The sequence below is a fragment of the Lemur catta genome, chromosome X (assembly GCF_020740605.2).
Source record: "Lemur catta isolate mLemCat1 chromosome X, mLemCat1.pri, whole genome shotgun sequence".
NCBI lineage: Eukaryota > Metazoa > Chordata > Mammalia > Primates > Lemuridae > Lemur > Lemur catta.
In genome coordinates this window covers 55233956-55249221 of record NC_059155.1, presented here as the reverse complement: position 1 = coordinate 55249221, position 15266 = coordinate 55233956, and the positions used below count along the sequence as shown (strand labels likewise).

The 15266-nt window shown below is 38.1% G+C and overlaps 1 pseudogene; it reads right to left on the bottom strand.

Annotated features, from left to right (window-relative positions):
• Positions 1-1914: 1914 nt before the first annotated feature.
• Positions 1915-2554, bottom strand: LOC123628025 (annotated as a pseudogene).
• Between the last annotated feature and the right edge of the window lie 12712 nt (positions 2555-15266).

The following is a 15266-nucleotide window of genomic DNA, read 5'->3' as shown; positions in this document are numbered from 1 at the left end:
AGTCTGTTTGTTTCCTTTTCAAACCTGTTTTCTCCTTACTCATTTTTCCAGATAGAGAGGAAACAAGTGAACTTTACTATTTTTCTTCAACTACTTAGGCAAAATTTTCCATACCATTTGTTGAAAAACCTATTCCCTCCCCAATTGGCTTGTGATAACTTCATTTGTCATTTACAACAGAAGCTGCCTTAATTAACATTAGATTAACTTATTTTCCACAGCTCTGCAATAAAAACATACCAAATGATGCCCTAAAACAGAGAATTGTCACAGCTAGTAGGCTCCTCTTGAGTAGGCCCACACTTCTGCTTTCACAAGATGGATGGTATGATTACCAAGAATCAGTTCTATTATTTTCAAACCTGTTGAAGACACTGCACTTGTAATTGTAATAACATAATTTAAACAGTACATGAACTGATAAAATACAAATGTGGAAAGAATGAGAATTATAGTTTCTATGAAACTAAGTTGAATGCTTTGTGAAGACTTGATAAAAGCAAATCCATTTTTAAAAATAGGGTCATTAAATATGAGTGACACAAATGCAGAATTTATAAAGAAATCTAAAAACTCAGTAGTAAAAACTAGACAATCCAATCAGAAAATAGGCAAAAGATATGAAGAGACATTTCACTGAAGAGGATATACGGATGGCACATAAGCATATGAAAAGACATTTAACATCATTAGACATTAGGGAACTTAAAATTCTGAAAGGATTCTACTCTCAGATTGCTTCAGAATCCCCTTTCACTTCTTGCTTCGTTTTGAAGAAACTAAAACTATAACTCATGGATAATGTACTGTGGGTATGGTTTATGTAGGAAAAATGAGGCCAAAGGCCAATCAGTGGAAGTATACATAAAGAAAAGGCCTTGATCTTAAATAAAGCTTGGCGAATGATGTGCATTTATATGTTTTAACTTAACAATTAAAATTTTAATGTATTATTGCATTATCTCTATTACTCTCTGCTTTATTTTATCCATTAGCTACATCAGATAAGAGGGCTTCTACTCTACCAAATCCTCCTTTAGAAATCTTGTCTTAATATGCAAGTTTTTCAATAATTTTGTACATCTATATTCTATCTTCCTATACAATTTTACATTTTGTACAGTTGCTGCCCAAAGCCTTAAAATCTTGTCCTCACAGAACATAGGAATATTAATGGTGTATTAGTCATCTCATCATATCGCTTTGAGCTTTGGGAGGACTAATATGATTTGCAAATAGACAAGAATACTTGAGTAGCGTGTCCATGGGAACAGTGTGGTGATTATGCATATCATCTTCTTTTCCTTTTGTTCCCTTTACACTTTTGGTTGCTGCTCACCACAGACATCCTGGAATTGGCTGTAATATGTGACCCTTTCTGTCAGCATCATTTAGAAAGAGCCTCTAATTTTGCTCTCTGTGGCATATTTTATTTTGTAACTTAAAAATACAGAAAAATACAAAGAATAATATAACTAATATCCATGCAAACTATCCAGGGTTCTCAATTTTTAACATTTTGTCATATTTACTTCAAATCTGTGTTGTTAAAAGCAATAAAAGCAACTAAATAATTAAGTTGAAGCACCTTTGTCCCCCCATCTTCAATCCTATTCCCCTCCTCCCACCCAAAAGCAAACACTATTGTGAATTTGGTGTTCATGTTTTAATACTACTTACATACATTTGTGTCTCTATAAGCAACAAAGTATTGCACTGTGTGCTTTTTATTTTTAAAGAAACAGCTTCAGAATATACACACACATATGTAAAATATATTATTGTGCAACTTGCTTTTTCCACTCAAATGCTGATAATACATAGATGCAGTTCAGTTTTTTTTGTCTTTAAATTTTGTTTATTTTTAGAAAATAAATGGCAAACCATATACACTGTGGAGTGTGAATACTCCCATCATAGAGTATGAACGATAGTCCGGTTGTGAAGCTCCTGAATATATTCTTTGGCGTGAGTAGACTGCCGTCTTTGGTGCCTCACGTGGAGGTGGGGGTCCTTCCACCAACTTCACAAAATAATGGCAATAAACCTTCTCCATGATCCCAAAGTAACCTCTGTCGTGGTAGCGGATGCGTTTCAGGCCCTGGCCTCACCCTGAGGTAGACGCAGCTATATATAAATTGGATCTGAATTCCACATTGTGCTCTCTTACTGCCATATCTTGTGCTTCTAAGAGAACCTCTTTAATTATTTGGGCCCCTTTTTTGTCACTGAATTCCAACTGAGCCAAAGCTTGGTCAACGGACCTTCCTTGTATCAATTTTGCCAAATACCACATCTTGTCTTTGCTATAGTTTATTTGTCTTCGACAGTGGTAGATCTCTGCAGGTCTCCGAGGTTCTCCAGGCAGTTGTGGAGGATAAACAATTCTGTTCTTCTTCTCCCATCTTCGAAAAATGTCAAGAGAAGCCCTTGTATGGATATATGATTGGGGTAAAACACTGTTAGATGAAAGAAACCCCAAGGCCACCTTCCCCCGGCTCCTCAGGTTCTGTATACATAACGCACCCAACCGTCCCAGTACTGCCGCTGCCATCTTTCGCCCTTCCCCTACGGAAATCTCCCAGTTCAGTTTTTTAAACTGATGTGTAGTATCTGATTGTAGGAGTATACCACATTTTATTTATCTAGTCACTGATTAAGGCCATTTACACGTTATCCAATTTTACACCATTACAATCTTGCAATGAACATTTTAGTACATTCTCCTTGTGTACATGTTGGAGAGTTTCTTTAGGGAAAATAACTAGGAGCAAAATTACTGGGTAATATGGTAAATACACCTTTATATTATTAAAGAGTGTCAAATTGTTCTCTAAAGTGGTTATCTTAAGATTTACACTGCCACTAGTAGTGTGTAAGGATGACTGTTGTTTTATATATCCTGTATCAGAAGACTTAAAATGCTGCCAGTGCAATGGATGTGAAGTGGTGTTTCATTATTTTAATTTATATTTCTTGATATTTAATGAGGATGAGTATCTTTTCATTTGGTTTTCCTTTTCTGTAATAGTCTTTTCATTTACTTGGCTTGTTTCTCTGTTGAGTTTTGTTTGTCTTTTTTTTATAGAGTTGTGGGACTTCTTTATAAATTCCGGATACTAGTTTGGGGTTTTTGGTCTGATATATGTATTGTAAACATCTTTTCCCAAACTGTCACCTGTCTCATTAATCTGTTATGGTGCTTTTCTTTTATAGCAGTTTAAGTTTTAATAAAGTCAAACTGATTCTTTTCCTTTATGGTTTGGGCTTTTTGTAATTTGATTAAGAAAATCTTTCCTACTCCAAGATCCTATTACATTCTTATATATTTTCTTCTGATAGGTTTAAAATTTTGCTTTTCACATTTAGAAGTTTAGTACATCTAGAATTTATTTCCTATGTAAGATAGGAGGTAATGAACTAATTTTATTTTTTCCATGTAAAAATACGTTGTTCCAGTACCACTTATTGAATATTCTTTCCTTTCCCCAGTGTTTGAAATGCCACTTCTATAATATCCTAAGTTCTGTGGACCTGTTTCTGGGTCTTCTTTTTTACAGTAATCCATTTGTCTATTCCTTCACCAGATTCACTCTATAGCTTTAAAATAAATCTTGATATCTGGCAAAACAAGTCACTTTCCCACCTTATTCTTGCTTTTTGTTTTTAAATTTTTTATCAATACATAATATTTGTACCTATTTATGAAGTACATGTGATATTTTGTTACAGGCATAAAATGTGTAATGATCAAGGTAGGGTATTTAGGGTATCCATCACCTCAAGTATTTATCATTTTTATGTGATGGGAACATTTCAAGTCATCTCTTATAGCTATTTTGAAACATATAATACATTGTTGTTTACTATATTCATCCTATTCTGCTATTGAACATTAGAACTTATTCCTTCTATCTAACTGTATGTTTATACCCATTAACCAATCTCTCCTCATCATCCCCCCACCCACATGCCCTTCCTAGGCTCTGGCATCTTTCATTCTACTCTCTACCTCCCTAAGGTAAACCTTTCTAGTTCTCACATATGAGTGAGAACATGTGATAGTTGTCTTTCTGTGCCTGGCTGATTTCACCTAACATAATGATCTCCAGTTCCATCGATGTTGCTGCAAAGGACATGATTTCATTCTTTTTATGGCTGAATAGTATTTCATTGTGTATATATACCTCACTTTATCCATTCATCTGTTGATGAATATTTAGGTTGATTCTATATCTTTGCTATTGTGCCTAGTGCTGCAATAAACATGGGGGTGTAGGTATGCCTTTTTTTTTTTTTTTTTTTTGAGACAAAGTCTCACTTTGTTGCCCGGGCTAGAGTGAGTGCCGTGGTGTCAGCCTAGCTCACAGCAACCCCCAACTCCTGGGCTTAAGGGATCCTACTGCCTCAGCCTCCCGAGTAGCTGGGACTACAGGCATGCGCCACCATGCCCAGCTAATTTTTTCTACATATGTTTTTAGTTGTCCAGATAATTTTTTTATTTCTATTTTTAGTAGAGACGCGGTCTCGCTCAGGCTGGTCTCGAACTCCTGACCTCCAGCGATCCACCCGCCTCGGCCTCCCAGAGTGCTAGGATTACAGGCGTGAGCCACCATGCCCAGCAGGTATGCCTTTGATGTACTGATTTCTTTTCCTTTGGGTAGATATCCAGTAGTGGGATTGCTGGCTCAAATGGTAATTCTATGTTTGGTTTTCTGAGAAATCTCCATACTGTTTTCTGTAGTGGCTGTCCTAGTTTACATTCCCACCAACAGTGTAAGAGTTCCCTTTTCTCCACATCCTCACTAGCATCTGTTATTTTTTGTCTTTTCAATCATAGCCATTCTCACTGGGGCAAGATGACATCTCATTGTGAGTTTGATTTGCATTTCCCTGATAATTAAGGATGTTGAGCATTTTTTATATACCTGTTGAATTCTCTTGTATGTCACTAAGCTTCTTTAATATCGTATATTAAAATTCTTTTTTCCAGTGTTTCATAAATTTCTTTTTCATTGGAACCTATTGCTGGAGAATTATTGGTTCCTCTGGCCAAGCATGTCTATTCTTGGGCTCCAGGGTGGTGTACACTGGTACTGATGTTAGCAGGTCCAGGCAGGCCAATTCTTGAGCCTCCAGGTGGCTTGCTTGGGTGCAGGCAGTGGCAGTGGTGGGCTGGGAGGGTGGGGGGTTCCTCGGGCCCCTGGGCAGTGGGTTTGGCATGGGATATGGAAGTAGCAGTGGCAGGACAAACCTCTGGCTCCCAAGGGGCCCATGATGTTGTTGGTGATTGCAATGGTCTGGGGAGGCCAGTCACCAGTTACACAGGTGACAAGTGCAAGTGGTTACTAGCTGTGGTGGTTGTGACAGGTTTGGCGGGGCTGTCCTCAGGCCCCTGAAAGGAGTGATCATGTGCCAGTGGTGGTGTGTGGGGCAGGGTGATCTCCTGGCGCCTGGATGGCATGCTCAAGCACTGAGGGGGTTGTGGAGCTGGGCTGGGTGGGTCTGTTCTCAGGCTGCGAGTTGCTATGTGTGGGTGCTGGCTGTGGTAGGCAGGGGATAGGTGATTCCCAGGCCCCAGTGGAATGCTTGGATGGATATGGCAGTGGTGGCACTATGGCTCTGTTGCTGGGGAGGGTGGGATTCCTTTCAATGGTGGCAGTTGTAAAGACGTGGCTGGGAAGCACACACTTTAGCCTCAGGTAGCATCTGAAAGTAGGGTAGCCTGTCCTCAGGGCACTTATAAATGCACAGCAGCCTGCTACTGGGGGCAGTGGGGTTGCTGCCAATGGCTTGTGCTTGATCCTTGGCCACAACAGCCGTTAGTGGCACCAGCTGTGGGAGGGGGTTGTCAATGGACTCTAGGGATACAGAGATGGAGGGGCCGTTGGGCCCCAGGGCAGGATGCAGTCTGGTGGGAGCTGCACTGTCAATATGGTGCCTTGCTGTAGCTGCTTAAGACTCAGGGTGTGTGTGGGACCCAGTGTGAGCTCCCTCTCTGGAGCAATGCCATCATGCAGTCTCCAGGAAACTCTGTATGTTAGTTTCAGAGCGTATGTGGGTCAAGGGGCTCTCCTGTGGCTAGAATTGCAGTAATCTGCACTGGGAGTCACTCACTTACCCTTTTCCCACAATGGGGAGCCTTTTCAGGCTGGCATCTGATCCCAGCCAAACAGGCTGCCTCGCTTCCCTCTTCTTCCTTGCCTTAGGTGTTTCCTGTCACTTCTCTGCTGAATTCCAGCATTCTGTTTTAGGTAATCTATTTGAAGTATGATTATCTATTCTCTATTTTGGTTCTTTTTTGTGAAGGAGGCAAGTACCAGATGCCTGTAGTCAGCCATCTTGAAGCCCCTCTTCAGTTATGTTTTTTATTAATCCCCTCTCTTGTTCAGAATTGCATGAACTATTTTCAAACAAATCTCTTTCATATGAGTTTTAGAACAAATTTGACAAATTCCATGAAAAATCCTGTTGGGACCTGGAATTTATTTGAATTTAGAGATTAATTAGGACAGTTAATAGCTTTATGATATTGAGTCTTACCATCCAATAACTTGTTATAGCTCTCCATTTATTCAGGTAGATATTTTTCATGTCCTTTAATGATGTTTCATATTTTTCTCAAAAGCCTTTTGAATATTTTTTGTTATGTTTATTCTTCAATCAGTAGACAAAATTCTGAGATGTTTCCAAGATTTCAGCCCCCTTGAGTGCATGCCCTGTATAATCCCTTCCCTTGAGTGTGGGTGTGAATACTTCCCTGATTAGGTTGTATTATACAGCAAAGGTGATGGGTAGTCACTCCTGTGATTACGTTACATTATATGAGACTGTGTCATAGCTGACTGATGTTAGATTCTCCTGTTGGCTTTGAAGAAGTAAGTTGCTATGTTGTGAGAGGACCATGTAGCTAGGCCCTGAGGACGGCCTTTAAGAGCTGACAGTGAACTCCTGGCTGATAGCCAGCAAGAAAACAGGGACCTCAGTACTATAGCAGCAAGGAACTTAGTTTGACCAACAACGATGCAAGCTTGGAAAAGGGCCCTGAGCATGAAATAAGACCACAAGCCCTGCCAACACCTTGATTGTAGCCTGTGAGACCCTGAGCAGAGGACCCAGCTAGTCTGTGTCCAGATTTCTGGCCCACAGAAACTGTGAGATAATGTGTGATGTTTTAAGCCCCTAAATTTATGATAATTTGTTATGCAGCATAGAAAACTAATACACTAAGTATTCCTTTCTCCACCTTATTACTGTGTGAGGTGAACGTGATAACCGCTACACTATGGAAACATCTTCCCCTTATTACTGTGAATAGTTTTGTTTTCTTGTTACTGTGAATGATTCCTTTTTTTCCTTTCATTTTTAATTGCTTATTACTGGTTATAAGAGTGCTATTTTTATATGTTGATCTTTATCCAGCAACCATGGTGAACTCTCTTATTAGAGTTAAGAATTTGTCTGTAGATTCTCTTGAATTGTCTACATGAACAATCATATTGAATAATAAGGACAATTTCATCCTTTATTTTCTGATTCTATACTCCTAGTTTCTTTCTTTTTTTTTTTTTGGTATTTTTGCATAGGTCAGGCCCTTTAGTATAATATTGAGACAGAAGAAATAAGCATCCTTGTCTTGTTCTTGACTTTAATGGAATGGCTCCATTAATTCTCCACTAAGTATGATGTTAGCTATAGGTTTTTGGACATATCTTTTATCAGGTTAAGGACTTCATTTTTTTCTCTTTTTTATTTCTGCATATTACGGGGGTACAAATGTTTAGGTTATGTATATTGCCCTTGCCCCCCCCAAGTCAGAGCTTCAAGCGTGTCTGTCCCTCAGACAGTGCGCACCACACCTATTAGGTGTGTATATACCCATCCCCTCCTCCCCCTCCCATCTGCCCGATACCCGATGAATGTTACATCTGCATTCAAATGTTTATAACAGCACAATTCACAGTTGCAAAGATGTGGAAACAACCCAATGGACTTCATTTTTTGTTTTATTTTGTTTTATGCTTGTTTGTTTTATCCAGTGTGATAATTTCTATCCCTTAACTGGAACATTTAAGTCTATTTACTTTTTTTTTCTTTTTCTTTTTCCTTTTTCTTTTGGAGACAGAGTCTCACTCTTTTGCCCTGGCTAGAGTGCCGTGTCGTCAGCCTAGCTCACAGCAACCTCAAACTCCTGGGCTTAAGCAATCCTTCTGCCTCAGCCTCCCGAGTAGCTGGGACTACAGGCATGTGCCACCATACCTGGCTAATTTTTTCTATATATATTTTTAGTTGTCCAGATAATTTCTTTCTATTTTTAGTAGAGACGGGGTCTCGCTCTTGCTCAGGCTGGTCTCAGACTCCTGACCTTGAGTGATCCTCCCGCCTCAGCCTCCCAGAGTGCTATATTTACTTTTGAAGTGGCTACTAATATGTCAGGGTTTAAATCGTCTATCTTATTTTGTACATTCTCTTCATATACCATTCTCTTTCTTTTCTCTTCATTTCTTGGCTTTTAATCTATTTAGATTGAATATTTTCATCACTCCATTTTTTTTTCTTTCTACTAGTTTGAAAGTTAATCCTGTTTCCATTCTTTTACTGGTTACCATGTATTTGATCAAAGTTCATCAAATCTTTATCCTCATCCCAGATATCTTCCTTTATTCCCTCCCAGTCTACATATAATTATCTCGTACTTTAATTTTTAATCCTGCTAGACATTATTATTGCTGTTTAGTATGGGCAATGTTTACTTACATTTGTCTATATATTTACCACTTTCTTTGATTTTTATTCCTTCTTGCACCTCAGACCTCCCATTTGGGATCATTTCTTTTCTTACAGAAGTACATCCTGTTGCATCTTTTTTAGTGAGGGTCTCATGGCAGTCAACTCTTTCAGTTTGTTGTTTCTGTGAAGATGTCTTCTTTGCCCTTGCTCTTGAATAAGAGAAGACCTGGGTTATATAATGATAGGTTAACAGGCCAATATGGCCTTGTCTACAACCCTGTGGTTTAAAGAAGAAGTTTAGTTTTGGTTTGCCCTTATCCTGATGGTGAAGATCATTGAAGTCCCCAGTTAATGTAGGGAGGGTCTCCTCTAGGCTTTCCCCGCAGTCATTCCCCTCACCATTGAACTGAAGCCCAGGTGTGATTGTGAGCAAGCACTCTCAGAGACAAAAGCCTCTCTGATGTTCTGATAATCTCCCTACCTCCTTGGATTCAGGCTTTGCTTCACCCTCCATTCCCCCACAAAAAATAGCCTGGCAGTTTCTCAACTATTTATCTTTTCAGCTCCCAATGTTTTAAGATTTTTATATGCACACATACACACACAACGTATATATTTATATTAATATATACACATATATACAAATACAGATATAGATTGTGTGTGTGTGTGTGTGTGTGTGTGTGTGTGTGTAGCGGGGTATATACCTTATATCTTTTTCCCTTGTTTTCAGTAGGACAGTAATCCAAATAATCTAGTCTGGCATTTCTGAAACTAGGAAATCCTTGCCATTTCAATATTGCCTCTTCTTTATCGTCTCCACTTTCTCCTTCTGAGATGCCTAACATTTGTTAGATCCTCTCATTCTGTTCTCCAGGTCTCTTAACCTCTGTTTGATATTTTCCATCTCCTTATCTCTCTATGTTGTTTTTGGAATAAATTTTTCCGACATACCTATCAATTCACTAATTATCTTTTCAATTGTTTCTAGTCTGATTTTTTTATTTCAACAATTATATTTTTCATTGCTCAAAGTTGAACTTGTTTTTTTCAAGTCTATCTGTTCATTGCTTATTGATTTTTATTGTATGCTTATCTTTGCAAATGTATCCTTGATTTTTTAAATAGTTTCACACATAGCTATTATGTATGGGATTAATTCCAACATCTATTATCTTGAAGATTTACATCTGGCTTTTTTTTTTTTTTTTTTTTTTTTGCTTTGTTTCTACTGATTCTTCCTTAGCGAGGGGATTTGGTGTTGGGTAATCTTTGTGAGAACATGCTCCATTTAATCTATATGGGTCCTATGAGCCTAGCTTGAGAAAATTTTCTTCCTAAAAGACTTTGCTTCATGGCCGGGCGCGGTGGCTCAAGCCTGTAATCCTAGCACTCTGGGAGGCCGAGGCGGGTGGATCGCTCAAGGTCAGGAGTTCGAGACCAGCCTGAGCAAGAGCGAGACCCTGTCTCTACTAAAAAAATAGAAAGAAATTATCTAGTCATCTAAAATATATATAGAAAAAATTAGCCGGGCATGGTGGTGCATGCCTGTGGTCCCAGCTACTCGGGAGGCTGAGGCAGGAGGATCGCTTAAGCCCAGGAGTTTGAGGTTGCTGTGAGCTAGGCTGACGCCATGGCACTCACTCTAGCCCGGGCAACAGAGTGAGACTCTGTCTCAAAAAAAAAAAAAAAAAAAAAAAAAAGACTTTGCTTCAAATTCTGCTGGTGAAAGTGGGTATTTCCATCCTAGGGTCACTTTAACCTCACTTTCCAGTGTTTTGACTCTGAGCTGGAGTCTCGAACTCAACTCTCCCACTTCCTTACTGTTCCAATATTAATATTCATAAAGGGTTTCTGGAGAACGCAGGCTTCATGAGAACTCAGTCCTTTCTTGGTTCCTTACACTCTGGCTCCACAGTTGTTGGACTTCTTGCTCTGGCCAGGCCCCCTGCCTCTGAGGCTTTTGCCCCTAGTGGATAACTCCTGGATACTCCCACTACGTCACATAGTATTACCACCCAGACTGCTACTTTCCTGACTTCACCCTGTGCCCAGCTCACATTGTTTGGTGGTAGTGGTGGTGGGGTGTCCCTGGAAAGCTCCCTTACCTTGTGTGAGAGGCACAATGTATAATATTTGGGGTCTAGTTTTCAAGGAGGGCCCCTCAGAGCTCCTAGTCACCCATTCTACTGGAAGTGTAAGCCTATTCATTTTTTAATTAAATTTTTATATGTTCATTTTGAAATGATTTCAGATTTATGAAAAAGTTGGCCGGGCATGGTGGCTCACGCCTGTAATCCTAGCACTCTGGGAGGCCGAGGCAGGTGGATTGCTCGAGGTCAGGAGTTCAAGACCAGCCTCAGCAAGAGCGAGACCCCGTCTCTACTAAAAACAGAAAGAAATTATCTGGCCAACTAAAATATATATATAGAAAAAAAAATTAGCCGGGCATGTGGCGCATGCCTGTAGTCCCAGCTACTCGGGAGGCTGAGGCAGGAGGATTGCTTAAGCCCAGGAGTTTGAGATTGCTGTGAGCTAGGCTGATGCCACAGCACTCACTCTAGCCCGGGCAACACAGTGAGACTCTGTTTCAAAAAAAAAAAAAAAAAAGTTGCAAAAACAGTACAGAATATTTCCCAATACGTTTCATTCAGTTTTCCCAAATGCTAACATCTTACATAACTACAGTTCTGGAAAGCAGGAAATTAACATTGGTACAATACTATTAACTAATTTACAAAGCTTATTCAAATTTTGTCAATTGTCCCACTAATGCGAAGTCCAGGATCCCATATTGCATTTAGTTGTCACATCTCCTTAATTTTTGTCTTTAACAGTTCCTCAGTCTCTTTTTATATTTCATGACCTTGACACTTTTGAAGAGTGCTGGCCAGTTATTTTGTGTAATGTCCATCAATTTGGGTTAGTCTGATGTTTCCTCTAGATTAAATCCAGGTTATGCATGTTTGGCAAGAATTCTACAGAAGTGATGTTATTCTGTTCTCATGACATCATTATTAGGGGTTACATGCTCTCCATATGCCTAATTATCTCGATCACTTGGTCAGGGTAGTGTCTGCTAGGTTTCTCTGGTGAAAAGTTTCCCCCTTGGAAATTAATAAATAGATTGTGAAAAAATACTTTGAGACTACCTCAGTATCTTGTTTCTAATTGTATGCCCACTAATTTTAGCATCCACAGATGCTAAAATTGATGTTTCAGGCAATCCATTTGCCTGAAACAATTATTCCTGTAGTGTTTGCCAAATGAAGGCTTTCTATTTCCATCATTGTGTATACATTTATTAACTGGAATTCTACTGTAAGGAAGTGCTTTCCCTTCTCCTCTATTTTTCGTTTGTTCAATTACTTATGTTGAAATGAACTTGTGGATATTTGTTTTATTCATTTTTTTTTTGCCCAAATTGTCCCAAATTTTGGCATTGGGATCTTCTTCAAGTTGGTACTTGGGTCCTTTAGACATGTCATCATCATTTTCTGAGCACTGCCTTTCTTTTTCACACCTCAAGGTGTTGCAGGCTCTTCCCTCATTTTGAACCCACCCATTTTATATTTCTTTTTCTATTGCTTTTTGCCTTGCTGTGGATTGATTTAAAAGTTATCTTTTCATATTACATTTTCCTTCTAATTTTGGAGAGAGTCCTAAAATACATGAGGCAAATAATGACAGAACTGAAGAAAGATAAAGAGATAATTGAACAACAATAATTGGAGGCTTTCACATCCCACTTTCAATAATGAAAGAGCTAGTCAAAAGATCAACAATGAAATAAAACACTTGGAGAACACTATAAATTAACTAATCCTGACAGACATCCATGGAATACTCCCCAGAACAACAGTAAAATACACATTCCTTTCAGATGCACATGGAACATTCTCAAGGAGAGACCATATGTTAGGCCAAAGAGCAAGCCACAATAAATTAAAAAGGATTTAAATCCTACAATGTATGTTCTCTGGCCACAAGGCATGCAATTAGAAACCAATAACAGATGGAAATTTAGAAAAATTCACAAACATGTGAAACTTAAACAATACACTCCTAAATAACAGAAATAATTACAAGGAAAATTAGAAAATACTTTGAGATTAATGTAAATGCAAACACAGCATACAAAAATATATTGGATGCAGCTGAAGTAGTGGTAAGAAGAAAATTTATAGCTATAAACACCTATATCAAAGAAGAAGGGGGATCTCAAAGTAGTAATCTAATCTTCCACCTTAAGAAACTAAGATGAGCAAACTAAACCCAAAGCAATCAGAAGGAAGGATAAAATAAAGACGAGTGCAAATAAGTGAAATAGAGAATAGAAAATATTACAATAGAGTATATCAACAAAACCAAAAATTGTTTATTTGAAAAGATCAACAATATTGAAAAACATTTAGCTAGACTGACAAAAGAAAAAAGAAGACTCAAATTACTAAAATCAGAAATGGAAGAGGGGGCATAACTACCAATCTTAAAGAAATAAATAGGATTATAAATTAATACTGTGGGCAATATATGCCAACAAAGCAAATAACCTATATAAAATGGGCAAATTCATAGAAAGACACAAACTACTGAAACTGACTCAAGAAGAGAGAAAAATTTGAATAAACCTGTAGCAAGTAAAAACATTGTCTTAGTGATCAAAAAACTTCCCACATTATATTATCCTGGATAGAGATTGAGCCCATCCTTCGAAGTGAGGTATCACAAGGATGGAAAAACATGCACCACATGTATTTGCCATCAAACTGGTACTAACTGATCAACACTAAGGTGCTCACATGGTAGTAATACTCACTGAGTGCCGGTCAGGTAGGGAGGGTGGGGAAGTGGGGGGAGGTTATAGCAGGTGGGGTGGGTAAACCCACAGCTAATGGAGACAGGCTCACTGTATGTGGGAAGCACACACTTGTGGCCCTGGCTCGAGGGAGGCAAATGCATTTCATGTAACCAAAATATTTGTACCCCCATAATATCCTGAATTAAAATAATAATAATAAAAAAAAAAACCAAACTTCCCACAAAGACAAGTCCAGGACCAGGTGGCTTCACTGGTGAATTCTATGAAATGTTTTAAAATGAATGAAGACCAGTCCTTTGTGAATTCCTTCAAAATATAAATGAGGAGGGAACTCTTCACAAATCAGTCTATGAGGCCAGACATTTCAAGAAAAGAAAACTACACAATAGCCCATAGAATTTAGATGTAAAAATCTTTAACAAAATACTGGTAAATCAAATTTGGCAGTACATAAACAGTATTGTACACCATGACCAAATGGAATTTATCAGAGGAATGCATAGTTTAATATCCAGAAATCAATAGAATAAAGGAGAAAAACCACACAATCACCTCAATAGACACACAAAAGAATTTGACAAAATCCAGCACTCATTCATCGTAAAATACTCAATAAACTATACATAGAAGGAAACTTCCTCAACCTGATGGAGGCCATCTACAAAAAAACACAGTTAACTTATACTTAATGGTTAAAGACTAAATGCTTTCCTCTTAAGATAAGGAAGAAGACGAGGAGGTCCTCTTTTGATACTTCTATTCAACATTGTGCTGGTGGGTCTACCCAGGGCAATTAGACTGACAAAAGGAATAAAAAGCATTCAATTGAAAATTGGATAAGTAAAAACTCTATTCACAGATGACATGATCTGATAAATAGAAAATCCTAAAGAATACACAAAAATTATTATAGCTAATAAATTAGTTGAGCATGGTTGCAGATACAAAATCAATACATAAGAATCAATTGTATTTCTACATACTAACAATGAATAATCCAAAACTGAAATTAAGAAAAATTTCCATTTACAACAGCATTAAAAAGAGTAAAATTCTCATGAAAAAATTTAACAAAAGAAATGCAAGGCTTGTACAAAACATTGTTGAAGAATATTAACAAGAAGACCTAAATAAATGAAGACATCTCATGTTCATAGATCGGAAGACCTAATGTTGTTAAAATGGCAATACTCACTAAATTCATCTACAGATTTATCAGAATCCCTTTGAAAATCCCAACTGCCTTCCTCTTATAAGGACACCAGTCATATTATGTTATGGCCCACCCTAATGACCTCATTTAACTTGATTACCTCTTTTAAGACCCTATCTCCAAATATAGTCACATTCTGAGGTACTGTGGGTTAGGACTTCAACATATGAATTTTGAGAGGACACAGTTCAGCTCATAACAACTCCTGAGCAGATATTAATATACAATTTGCAAATGTTTTCACCCATTCTATGGGTTGTTTTTCACTTTCTCGATAGTGTCCTTTCATGCACTAAAGTCCAGTTTATCTATTTTTTCTTTTGTTGTCTGTGCTTTTGTTGTCATATCCAAGAAATCATTGCCAAATCCAATGTCATGAAGCTTTCCCCATTTTCTTCTAAGAATTTTAGCTCCAACATTTAGGTCTTTGATCCATTTTGAGTTTACTTTTGTACATGGTGTAAGATAAGGGTCCAATTTCATTCTTTTGTATGTGGATAT